Genomic DNA, 11379 nt, shown 5'->3' with positions numbered 1-11379 from the left:
ACAGCAGACGTCGCTCAGGTGACGTCAGTGTCTGGGGTGAGCGGGCGGACATTTTTGATGTTGGTAGCGGTTCTCCCTATAGCGGGTTATCGATCACTGAAGCGGGCAGATAAGTTAGTATCAATAAAACTATATTTTTGGACCGTCGCTGCATCCCGTGCGGGGCTGTCCGCTCTTTTTTTTGGGCTGGGGAACCTGGCATCGGTGCCCGTAGGCAAGATGGCGGCGTCGGCGGGAGCCTGAGCTTGCGCATACACGCGGCAGGAAGCGGAGGGAGGGGGGTCGCGCGCAGGTCGGTTCACGCGCTTCCCCGCGGGGACCGGAAGCGGAAGCGGCGCGAGGAGCTGGGGGAACCCGGAGGCTGAGAGGGAGCGAGGTGATAACGTGTGAGGTAAGAGTGTGTGTATGTAGGCCGGTGTGACGTCACGGGGCTATGTATCCCCCTCCAGCCGGGGCCTGGGCCCCTCTGAGGAGGCCTTGTGACTCCCAGTGTCATGGCTGTGCCTGCATTGTGCCCGGCTCTGCTCCCTGGGGGTCCTCCAGACCCCCCCATCCTGCCCTGTCTGGGATTGGTCAGTGTCCCAGGATGAGAAGGAGAGTCCCTGGGTTCCAGAACTTCCCTCCTCCATACAATGGGTCAGGGGATTGTTTACATTGGGATCCCAGTTCTGAGCCACCATTGTCCTCATTGTCCAGAAGTTCTGCTTCCTGCAGCATTGCTGTTCCATGTTTCCATTATCATGGATGTCAGGACAGGAAGTCATGGCAAATCTCCGCGACGCAACAAGAATATGAGGAAGGGGGAAACGTCTGATGATATTTTTATTGCTGCTCATTTCCTGTACTGGTGACAACAATGGACAACGATATCCCTCATTTCCTTTATTGGTGACAACGATATCCCTCATTTCCTTTATTGGTGACAACGGTATCCCTCATTTCCTGTATTGGTGACAACGGTATCCCTCATTTCCTGTACTGGTGACCACGATATCCCTCATTTCCTGTATTGGTGACAACGGTATCCCTCATTTCCTGTATTGGTGACCACGATATCCCTCATTTCCCGTACTGGTGACCACGATATCCCTCATTTCCTGTATTGGTGACCACGATATCCCTCATTTCCCGTACTGGTGACTACGATATCCCTCATTTCCCGTATTGGTGACAACGATATCCCTCATTTCCCGTACTGGTGACCACGATATCCCTCATTTCCCGTACTGGTGACCACGATATCCCTCATTTCCCGTACTGGTGACCACGGTATCCCTCATTTCCCGTACTGGTGACCACGATATCCCTCATTTCCCGTACTGGTGACAACGGTATCCCTCATTTCCCGTACTGGTGACTACGATATCCCTCATTTCCCGTACTGGTGACTACGATATCCCTCATTTCCCGTACTGGTGACTACGATATCCCTCATTTCCCGTACTGGTGACTACGATATCCCTCATTTCCCGTACTGGTGACTACGATATCCCTAATTTCCCGTACTGGTGACTACGATATCCCTCATTTCCCGTACTGGGGACTACGATATCCCTCATTTCCCGTACTGGTGACTACGATATCCCTCATTTCCCGTACTGGTGACTACGATGTCCCTCATTTCCCGTACTGGTGACTACGGCGTCCCTCCTTTCCCGTACCGGTGACTTTCCTGTATGAGTGTCACCAGGACAGGAAGTGAGGGATCATCTCCTGGAGGAAAAAAAAGTGACAACTCTTCTCCACATAAACAAAACGTTTGGATGGCAGTAAAAGTGTATCTGAGCCCAAGAAGGAACATTGACAGCTTTGCAGTCCTGGGATCTGGTGGCTGCATTAGTTTTCACACTATTGTTTCCTTTGATTCTGATGATCCTGCCATTAACTCACTTCCTCTCTTGGGGTGACAGCAGTACTGAACAGCACTGTCCCTCTGAGACAGGGAAGTGTGTTAGGAGGACATGACTCCTCCCTCTCTTCTCCGTAACAGGGGGAGGTGTTTTGTAGTCCTTGGACGGAACAGTCCAGAGGTAGATGAGCACAGGAAGTTATCAGCTCACATTTCTGGCAGGATCAACACGGTTTTTTTTTTATTGTTGAACAGCAAAGTACATTCAGTGGGATATTTCACAGACCAAAAGGGGGCAAATCGGAGACATTTGTTTATATAAACATTAAAACAGGGACCCCCCCAAATTTAACCACTTGAGCTCCAGAAGATTTTACCCCCTTCATGACCAGGGACAACGATATCCCTCATTTCCTGTACTGGTGACAACGATATCCCTCATTTTCTGTACTGGTGACTATGATATCCCTCATTTCCTGTACTGGTGACAACGATATCCCTCATTTCCTGTATTGGTGACAACGATATCCCTCATTTCCTGTATTGGTGACAACGATATCCCTCATTTCCTGTATTGGTGACAACGATATCCCTCATTTCCTGTATTGGTGACAACGATATCCCTCATTTCCTGTACTGGTGACAACGATATCCCTCATTTCCTGTACTGGTGACTACGATATCCCTCATTTCCCGTACTGGGGACTACGATATCCCTCATTTCCCGTACTGGGGACTACGATATCCCTCATTTCCCGTATTGGGGACAACGATATCCCTCATTTCCTGTATTGGGGACAACGATATCCCTCATTTCCTGTATTTCACACAGAGCTTTCTTTCGGTAATATTTGATCACCACTGGGGTTTTTTTTTTTTTTTTTAGATTTTATGATATAAATGAAAAAAAGACCAAAAATTTGGGGGAAAAAATAATTTTTACTCTCTGCTATAAAACATATCCAATAAAAAAATAAAATTTCTTCATAAATTTAGCCCCAAATGTGTTCTGCTCCATGTCTTTGGTACAAACCCCCTCCCCCCCGTTGATGTGAAAGTTATAGCGTCTACAAACTATGAGATATATAATGAATTTTTAATTTCTTTATATTTTTTATTTTTTTTGTACTAGTGGTGGCGGTGATCAGCGACTTATAGTTGGACTGTGATAGTGCGGCGGGCAATCTGACGCCGGGTGGGAACTGTCCTTGACATCACCAGTGTCACTAAAGCTGGCCATAGACGTGTAGATTTTCGGACGCGAGTATTCGTACCAAAATTCTTTGAACATCCGGTGAATGACGTTTCGAAAATTGTCTCTTGCTTTTTAACCCCTTCACGCCGGAACGTCCCAGCTTGAAAAGGAGTTCCTGCACTGGGAGGGGGGCGGGGCTTAGTGTCATGTGGCCGCCGTGACGTCACGGCCGGTCACATGATCGGGAAAGGTCCCGATCGAAAGAGCGGACCGGGACCTTTCCGTGATTACCGCACATGTGTGCTGGGAGCACACAGGGCGCGCGCTCTCAGCACATATGTTTTTTGTTACATGAACGCAAATGTGCGGGCGCTCGGCGTCTAGGCCCAGATACCGGGAGGGCGCACATTTGCGTGCGGGGGGTTAACATTCGAGTTTAAAATGAATGGAATTTCTGAACGATGACCACCTATACTTTTCTTCCTGCTTCTTCGGATTGTCCCGTCACTGCGGTCGAAAACAAACATCGATTTGACCTCCACGAACGATTTGAAAATCAAACGAATAGTCTTGAAACGAACATTCCCGTGTGAAAATCTACATGTGTATGGCCGGCTTAACCTCTTCACGTCGGCCGCACACAAATGTGCGGCCTCCCGGCATCTGGGCCTAGACGCTGAGCGGACGCACATTTGTGTGCAATTAACCATTTGCTGTTCGCCTGCTGTTTATAAACGGCAGGACGGTGGCACTCCAGGGGTGGGTTGCCGTTCATAAACGGCACCCGCCATTTCTAGCTGTGCGCGCTCCTTTGGAATAGTCCTCCGGACACAGTGGAACACCGATCATCGGACAGGACCTCTGTACGAGGTCCTGATCATGTGATCACTGATAGGCCAATCAGTGATCACATGCAAAGTAGTAAGCAAGATGTCACTTGTGACATCATTGCTTACTACGTGTGAAATCTGTGAATGATCACAGAGGTCACATGGTACAGGGCTATTCACAACAGCCTTGTACCATGTGACAAGCTGTGACCAATCACAGCTCACTCAGTATTTCTCAATGGCTGCAAGAATGCAGACAGAGAGAAAGAGAAATGATTGCTTTTACATCCTTTATGGGTGTAAAAGCAATCACTGTAAAAAAAAAAAAAAAAAAAATCTTCATCACCCCCCACAAGTAGTACAGTGTCACCATGGTGACACTGTACTGCTAGGGTGACAGTATGTAAACAAAAAACCCATAAATAATAATATAAAAATGTAAAACAAATGTTTCAAAATTATAATTTTTGGTTATAAACTTATTTGGCTTATTTTTTTTTTTTTTACTAAAAAGATAACGGAATACATGTTGTCCAAGATTTATGATGAAAGATTATTTATTTGCAAAATTTTATAAGAAAAACACTTCTTTTCAAAATTTTTGGACGTTTTCATTTACATAGCAAAAAAAAAAAAAATCCCAGCGGTGAATAAATACCACTAAAATAAAGCTTTATCTGTTTACAAAAAATGGTAAAAAATTAATTTGGATACAGTGTTGCATGACCGCGCAATTGTCATTCAAAGTGTGATAGCGTTGAAAGCTGAAAATTGGCCTGGACAGGAAGGGGGGGAAAGTGTCCGGACTGGAAGGGGGGGGAAAGTGTCCGGACTGGAAGGGGGGGGAAAGTGTCCGGACTGGAAGGGGGTGAAAGTGTCCGGACAGGAAGGAGGTGAAAGTGCCCGGACTGGAAGGGGGGGGAAAGTGTCTGGACTGGAAGGGGGGGAAAGTGTCCGGACTGGAAGGGGGTGAAAGTGTCCGGACTGGAAGGGGGGGAAAGTGTCCGGACTGGAAGGGGGGGAAAGTGTCCGGACTGGAAGGGGGGGGAAAGTGTCCGGACTGGAAGGGGGGGGAAAGTGTCCGGACTGGAAGGGGGGGGAAAGTGTCCGGACTGGAAGGGGGGGGAAAGTGTCCGGACTGGAAGGGGGGGGAAAGTGTCCGGACTGGAAGGGGGGGGAAAGTGTCCGGACTGGAAGGGGGGTGAAAGTGTCCGGACTGGAAGGGGGTGAAAGTGTCCGGACTGGAAGGGGGGTGAAAGTGTCCGGACTGGAAGGGGGTGAAAGTGTCCGGACTGGAAGGGGGAAAGCGTCCGGACTGGAAGTGGTTAAAAAAAAACACACGTGCTGAGAGAGCGTGCTCCCAGCACACGTCCGGTACTTTCTGAAAGGACCTTTCCTGATCATGTGACGGCGAATCACGGCGGTCACATGACCCTAAAACCCCGCCCCGCCTCCCAGCTTCAGAAACCCTTAAAGGGCCGGGAGGCGCCAAGGGGTTAATACAGTGATCAGGGCTAAAACGTTAAACGGTCGCTAATGACGTTGGCTGGGAAGGGGTTAACGTCTCGGGGTAATGAAGGGGTTAAGTGTGTGCCTATCATGTGCTCCTTTTTACAAAAAAAATAGTTTCTTCTCTCTGCTTTGCAGGGAGAAGAAACAAAGAGATCCTTCCCTCTGATAAACAACACAGGGCTCTGGGCTGTGATTGGACAGGTCCTGGCTTTGAATCATTGGCCGGGACCTGCTGATAAAATCCCACTCTGTCTAATCACAGCAGGAGTTATCGGTCGGGGGCCCGCTCCCGGAACCCAGAAACTTGCAGCGCTGTACAGGTACGTTGCTGTGCTGGTATGAACCGCCTGCCCGCAGTACAATGTAGGTGGGCGGTTCTGAAGAGGTTAAAGCCCACCCTTTTGCTTCAGTGTGATTGGCTCTCACAGCAGTCCATCGTTGAGGGCCAGTGCCGCTGCCTAGAGGGCTGTCAGTGTGCTGGGAGTAGACAGTCTCAGTACAGAACCACGGACCCCCATGGAAGCTTATGGGCTGGGTGTTAAAGCCCACCCTACCTGCTGATATTTATGTGTGACCTCAGGGGTCTCCAAACGGTTTACACAAAGGGCCAGTAAAAAACTTCTAGTGTCTGTGGTCAGTAGGAGGAGAAATAATGCCGATAATGAGTATTAGTGGGAGGAATAATGTCCTATCATTGGTGTCAGTGGGAGGAATAGTGCCCCATCATTGGTATCAGTGGGAGGAATAGTGCCCCATCATTGGTGTCAGTGGGAGGAATAGCGCCCCATCATTGGTGTCAGCGGGAGGAATAGCACCCCATCATTGGTGTCAGTGGGAGGAATAGCGCCCCATCATTGGTGTCAGTGGGAGGAATAGCGCCCCATCATTGGTATCAGTGGCAGGAATAGTGCCCCATCATTGGTGTCAGTGGGAGGAATAGTGCCCCATCATTGCTGTCAGTGGGAGGAATAGTGCCCCATCATTGGTGTCAGTGGGAGGAATAGCGCCCCATCATTGGTATCAGTGGGAGGAATAGTGCCCCATCATTGGTGTCAGTGGGAGGAATAGCGCCCCATCATTGGTGTCAGTGGGAGGAATAGCGCCCCATCATTGGTGTCAGCGGGAGGAATAGCACCCCATCATTGGTGTCAGTGGGAGGAATAGCGCCCCATCATTGGTGTCAGTGGGAGGAATAGCGCCCCATCATTGGTGTCAGTGGGAGGAATAGCGCCCCATCATTGGTGTCAGTGGGAGGAATAGTGCCCCATCATTGGTGTCAGTGGGAGGAATAGTGCCCCATCATTGGTATCAGTGGGAGGAATAGTGCCCCATCATTGGTATCAGTGGGAGGAATAGTGCCCCATCATTGGTGTCAGCGGGAGGAATAGTGCCCCATCATTGGTATCAGTGGCAGGAATAGTGCCCCATCATTGGTGTCAGCGGGAGGAATAGTGCCCCATCATTGGTGTCAGTGGGAGGAATAGTGCCCCATCATTGGTGTCAGTGGGAGGAATAGTGCCCCATCATTGGTGTCAGTGGGAGGAATAGTGCCCCATCATTGGTGTCAGTGGGAGGAATAGTGCCCCATCATTGGTGTCAGTGGGAGGAATAGTGCCCCATCATTGGTGTCAGTGGGAGGAATAGTGCCCCATCATTGGTATCAGTGGCAGGAATAGTGCCCCATCATTGGTATCAGCAGGAGGAATAGCGCCCCATCATTGGTGTCAGCGGGAGGAATAGCGCCCCATCATTGGTGTCAGCGGGAGGAATAGCGCCCCATCATTGGTGTCAGTGGGAGGAATAGCGCCCCATCATCAGGTGTCAGTGGGAGGAATAGTGCCCCATCATTGGTGTCAGTGGGAGGAATAGTGCCCCATCATTGGAGTCAGTGGAAGGAATAGTGCCCCATCATTGGTGTCAGCGGGAGGAATAGCGCCCCATCATTGGTGTCAGTGGGAGGAATAGCACCCCATCATTGGTGTCAGTGGGAGGAATAGTGCCCCATCATTGGTGTCAGTGGGAGGAATAGCGCCCCATCATCAGGTGTCAGTGGGAGGAATAGCGCCCCGTCATTGGTGTCAGTGGGAGGAATAGTGCCCCGTCATTGGTGTCAGTGGAAGGAATAGTGCCCCTTCATCGATGTCAGTGGGAGGAATAGCGCCCCATCATCGGTGTCAGTGGAAGGAACAGTGCCCCATCATCGGTGTCAGTGGGAGGAACAGTGCCCCATCATCGGTGTCAGTGGGGGGAACAGTGCCCCATCATCGGTGTCAGTGGGGGGAACAGTGCCCCATCATCGGTGTCAGTGGGGGGAACAGTGCCCCATCATCGGTGTCAGTGGGGGGAACAGTGCCCCATCATCGGTGTCAGTGGGGGGAACGGTGCCCCATCATCGGTGTCAGTGGGGGGAACAGTGCCCCATCATCGGTGTCAGTGGGGGGAACAGTGCCCCATCATCGGTGTCAGTGGGGGGAACAGTGCCCCATCATCGGTGTCAGTGGGGGGAACAGTGCCCCATCATCGGTGTCAGTGGGGGGAACAGTGCCCCATCATCGGTGTCAGTGGGGGGAACAGTGCCCCATCATCGGTGTCAGTGGGGGGAACAGTGCCCCATCATCGGTGTCAGTGGGGGGAACAGTGCCCCATCATCGGTGTCAATGGGGGGAACAGTGCCCCATCATCGGTGTCAGTGGGGGGAACAGTGCCCCATCATCGGTGTCAGTGGGGGGAACAGTGCCCCATCATCGGTGTCAGTGGGGGGAACAGTGCCCCATCATCGGTGTCAGTGGGGGGAACAGTGCCCCATCATCGGTGTCAGTGGGGGGAACAGTGCCCCATCATCGGTGTCAGTGGGGGGAACAGTGCCCCATCATCGGTGTCAGTGGGGGGAACAGTGCCCCATCATCGGTGTCAGTGGGGGGAACAGTGCCCCATCATCGGTGTCAGTGGGGGGAACAGTGCCCCATCATCGGTGTCAGTGGGGGGAACAGTGCCCCATCATCGGTGTCAGTGGGGGGAACAGTGCCCCATCATCGGTGTCAGTGGGGGGAACAGTGCCCCATCATCGGTGTCAGTGGGGGGAACAGTGCCCCATCATCGGTGTCAGTGGGGGGAACAGTGCCCCATCATCGGTGTCAGTGGGGGGAACAGTGCCCCATCATCGGTGTCAGTGGGGGGAACAGTGCCCCATCATCGGTGTCAGTGGGGGGAACAGTGCCCCATCGGTGTCAGTGGGGGAACAGTGCCCCATCATCGGTGTCAGTGGGGGAACAGTGCCCCATCATCGGTGTCAGTGGGGGAACAGTGCCCCATCATCGGTGTCAGTGGGGGAACAGTGCCCCATCATCGGTGTCAGTGGGGGGAACAGTGCCCCATCATCGGTGTCAGTGGGGGGAACAGTGCCCCATCGTCGGTGTCAGTGGGGGGAACAGTGCCCCATCGTCGGTGTCAGTGGGGGGAACAGTGCCCCATCGTCGGTGTCAGTGGGGGGAACAGTGCCCCATCGTCGGTGTCAGTGGGGGGAACAGTGCCCCATCGTCGGTGTCAGTGGGAGGAACAGTGCCCCATCGTCGGTGTCAGTGGGAGGAATAGTGCCCCATCGTCGGTGTCAGTGGGAGGAATAGTGCCCCATCGTCGGTGTCAGTGGGAGGAATAGTGCCCCATCGTCGGTGTCAGTGGGAGGAATAGTGCCCCATCGTCGGTGTCAGTGGGAGGAATAGTGCCCCATCGTCGGTGTCAGTGGGAGGAATAGTGCCCCATCGTCGGTGTCAGTGGGAGGAATAGTGCCCCATCGTTGGTGTCAGTGGGAGGAATAGTGCCCCATCGTTGGTGTCAGTGGGAGGAATAGCGCTCCATCGTTGGTGTCAGTGGGAGGAATAGCGTTCCATCGTTGGTGTCAGTGGGAGGAATAGCGCCCCATCTTTGGTATCAGTGGGATGAATAGCGCCCCATCATTGGTGTCAGTGGGAGGAATAGCGCCCCATCATTGGTATCAGTGGGGGGAATAGCGCCCCATCATTGGTGTCAGTGGGGGGAATAGCGCCCCATCATTGGTGTCAGTGGGAGGAATAGCGCCCCATCATTGGTGTCAGTGGGAGGAATAGCGCCCCATCATTGGTATCAGTGGGAGGAATAGCGCCCCATCATTGGTATCAGTGGGGGGAATAGTTCCCCATCATTGGTGTCAGTGGGGGGAATAGTGCCCCATCATTGGTGTCAGTGGGAGGAATAGTGCCCCATCATTGGTGTCAGTGGGAGGAATAGTGCCCCATCATTGGTGTCAGTGGGAGGAATAGTGCCCCATCATTGGTGTCAGTGGGAGGAATAGTGCCCCATCATTGAGGGAGGAGTTTCTCTTGCTGTCAGGTGCTCCAGCTCCTGTATGTGAGAGGGGAGTGTGGTGAAATATTTCCCAGCTCTCCTGGCCCCTTCCTGGGGAAGCCATGGAGGCCAGCGGGGCTTCTGCTGGGAGATCGGAGCCATCCCCTGGGCTGACGGGTGACATGCCTGCCTCAGTACAAGCCGGGGCTGGTGATCTATCTGTCCCGGGTGAAGATGAAGGCGCGGAGTCCATTGGGGAGAGAGTGGTGGCCGGGATTAAGATCCTGAATAAGGAGCGAGACAATCTCTACAAACTCAGAGCGGAGTTGAAGCGACAGAGAAAACAGCGCGAGAGCGTGTATACCCGGAACCGTGGATCCATGGATCAGCGTGAGAGCGTGTGTAGCCGGAACCGTGGATCCATGGATCAGCGCGAGAGCGTGTGTAGCCGGAACCGTGGATCCATGGATCAGCGTGAGAGCGTGTGTAGCCGGAACCATAGATCCATGGATCAGCGCGAGAGCGTGTATAGTCGGAACCGTGGATCCTTGTGAGAGCGTGTATAGCCGGAACCGTGGATCTATGGATCAGCGCGAGAGCGTGTGTAGCCGGAACCGTGGATCTATGGATCAGCCTGAGAGCGTGTGTAGCCGGAACCGTGGATCCATGGATCAGCCTGAGAGCGTGTGTAGCCGGAACCGTGGATCCATGGATCAGCCTGAGAGCGTGTGTAGCCGGAACCGTGGATCCATGGATCAGCCTGAGAGCGTGTGTAGCCGGAACCGTGGATCCATGGATCAGCCTGAGAGCGTGTGTAGCCGGAACCGTGGATCCATGGATCAGCCTGAGAGCGTGTGTAGCCGGAACCGTGGATCCATGGATCAGCGTGAGAGCGTGTGTAGCCGGAACCGTGGATCCATGGATCAGCCTGAGAGCCTGTGTAGCCGGAACCGTGGATCCATGGATCAGCCTGAGAGCGTGTGTAGCCGGAACCGTGGATCCATGGATCAGCCTGAGAGCGTGTGTAGCCGGAACCGTGGATCCATGGATCAGCCTGAGAGCCTGTGTAGCCGGAACCGTGGATCCATGGATCAGCCTGAGAGCGTGTGTAGCCGGAACCGTGGATCCATGGATCAGCCTGAGAGCGTGTGTAGCCGGAACCGTGGATCCATGGATCAGCGTGAGAGCGTGTGTAGCCGGAACCGTGGATCCATGGATCAGCCTGAGAGCGTGTGTAGCCGGAACCGTGGATCCATGGATCAGCCTGAGAGCGTGTGTAGCCGGAACCGTGGATCCATGGATCAGCCTGAGAGCGTGTGTAGCCGGAGCCGTGGATCCATGGATCAGCCTGAGAGCGTGTGTAGCCGGAACCGTGGATCCATGGATCAGCTTGAGAAGATCTGGCACCAGTTGCTGTCAGAGGTCAACAGTGAAGAAGATAACCATCATCCTCAGTAATGAGTTCCTGCTCTGACTTAGAGGTCTGATTGAGACATTATGGGGAGGTTTTGACAAGACCAGATAAAATTCTTGATGAGCGCATCATCTAGACTGGGGGTTGGTCGGTGACAGGTTGGCCAGGGATGGGAACGTTGTCCTTCACCTGCCTTCCTCCACTTTTATAGGAAGGGACAGGATGACTATTTTCTATCCTGGTCAGCCGAAACTGTTTC

The 11379-nt window shown here is 52.8% G+C and overlaps 1 protein-coding gene across 5 annotated transcripts in view; it reads left to right on the top strand.

Annotated features, from left to right (window-relative positions):
- Positions 1–272: 272 nt before the first annotated feature.
- Positions 273–11379, top strand: part of ZNF384 (zinc finger protein 384) — a 133266-nt gene continuing 122159 nt past the window's right edge. For 2 of the 5 annotated variants that reach the window (XM_089661911.1, XM_089661909.1), the window contains exon 1: positions 273–391. The gene's annotated coding sequence lies outside the window, so the exon portion shown is untranslated. The remainder of the gene's footprint in view (positions 392–11379) is intronic. The other 3 variants (XM_089661910.1, XM_089661906.1, XM_089661912.1) reach the window with 2 other exon arrangements.

This window comes from Staurois parvus, unplaced genomic scaffold, assembly GCF_062004578.1.
Source record: "Staurois parvus isolate SC_StPar_1 unplaced genomic scaffold, SC_StPar_1.0 ptg001404l, whole genome shotgun sequence".
NCBI classification, from domain to species: domain Eukaryota; kingdom Metazoa; phylum Chordata; class Amphibia; order Anura; family Ranidae; genus Staurois; species Staurois parvus.
Note: the sequence above shows the minus strand (reverse complement) of the source record. Positions and strands in the feature narration are given on the sequence as shown.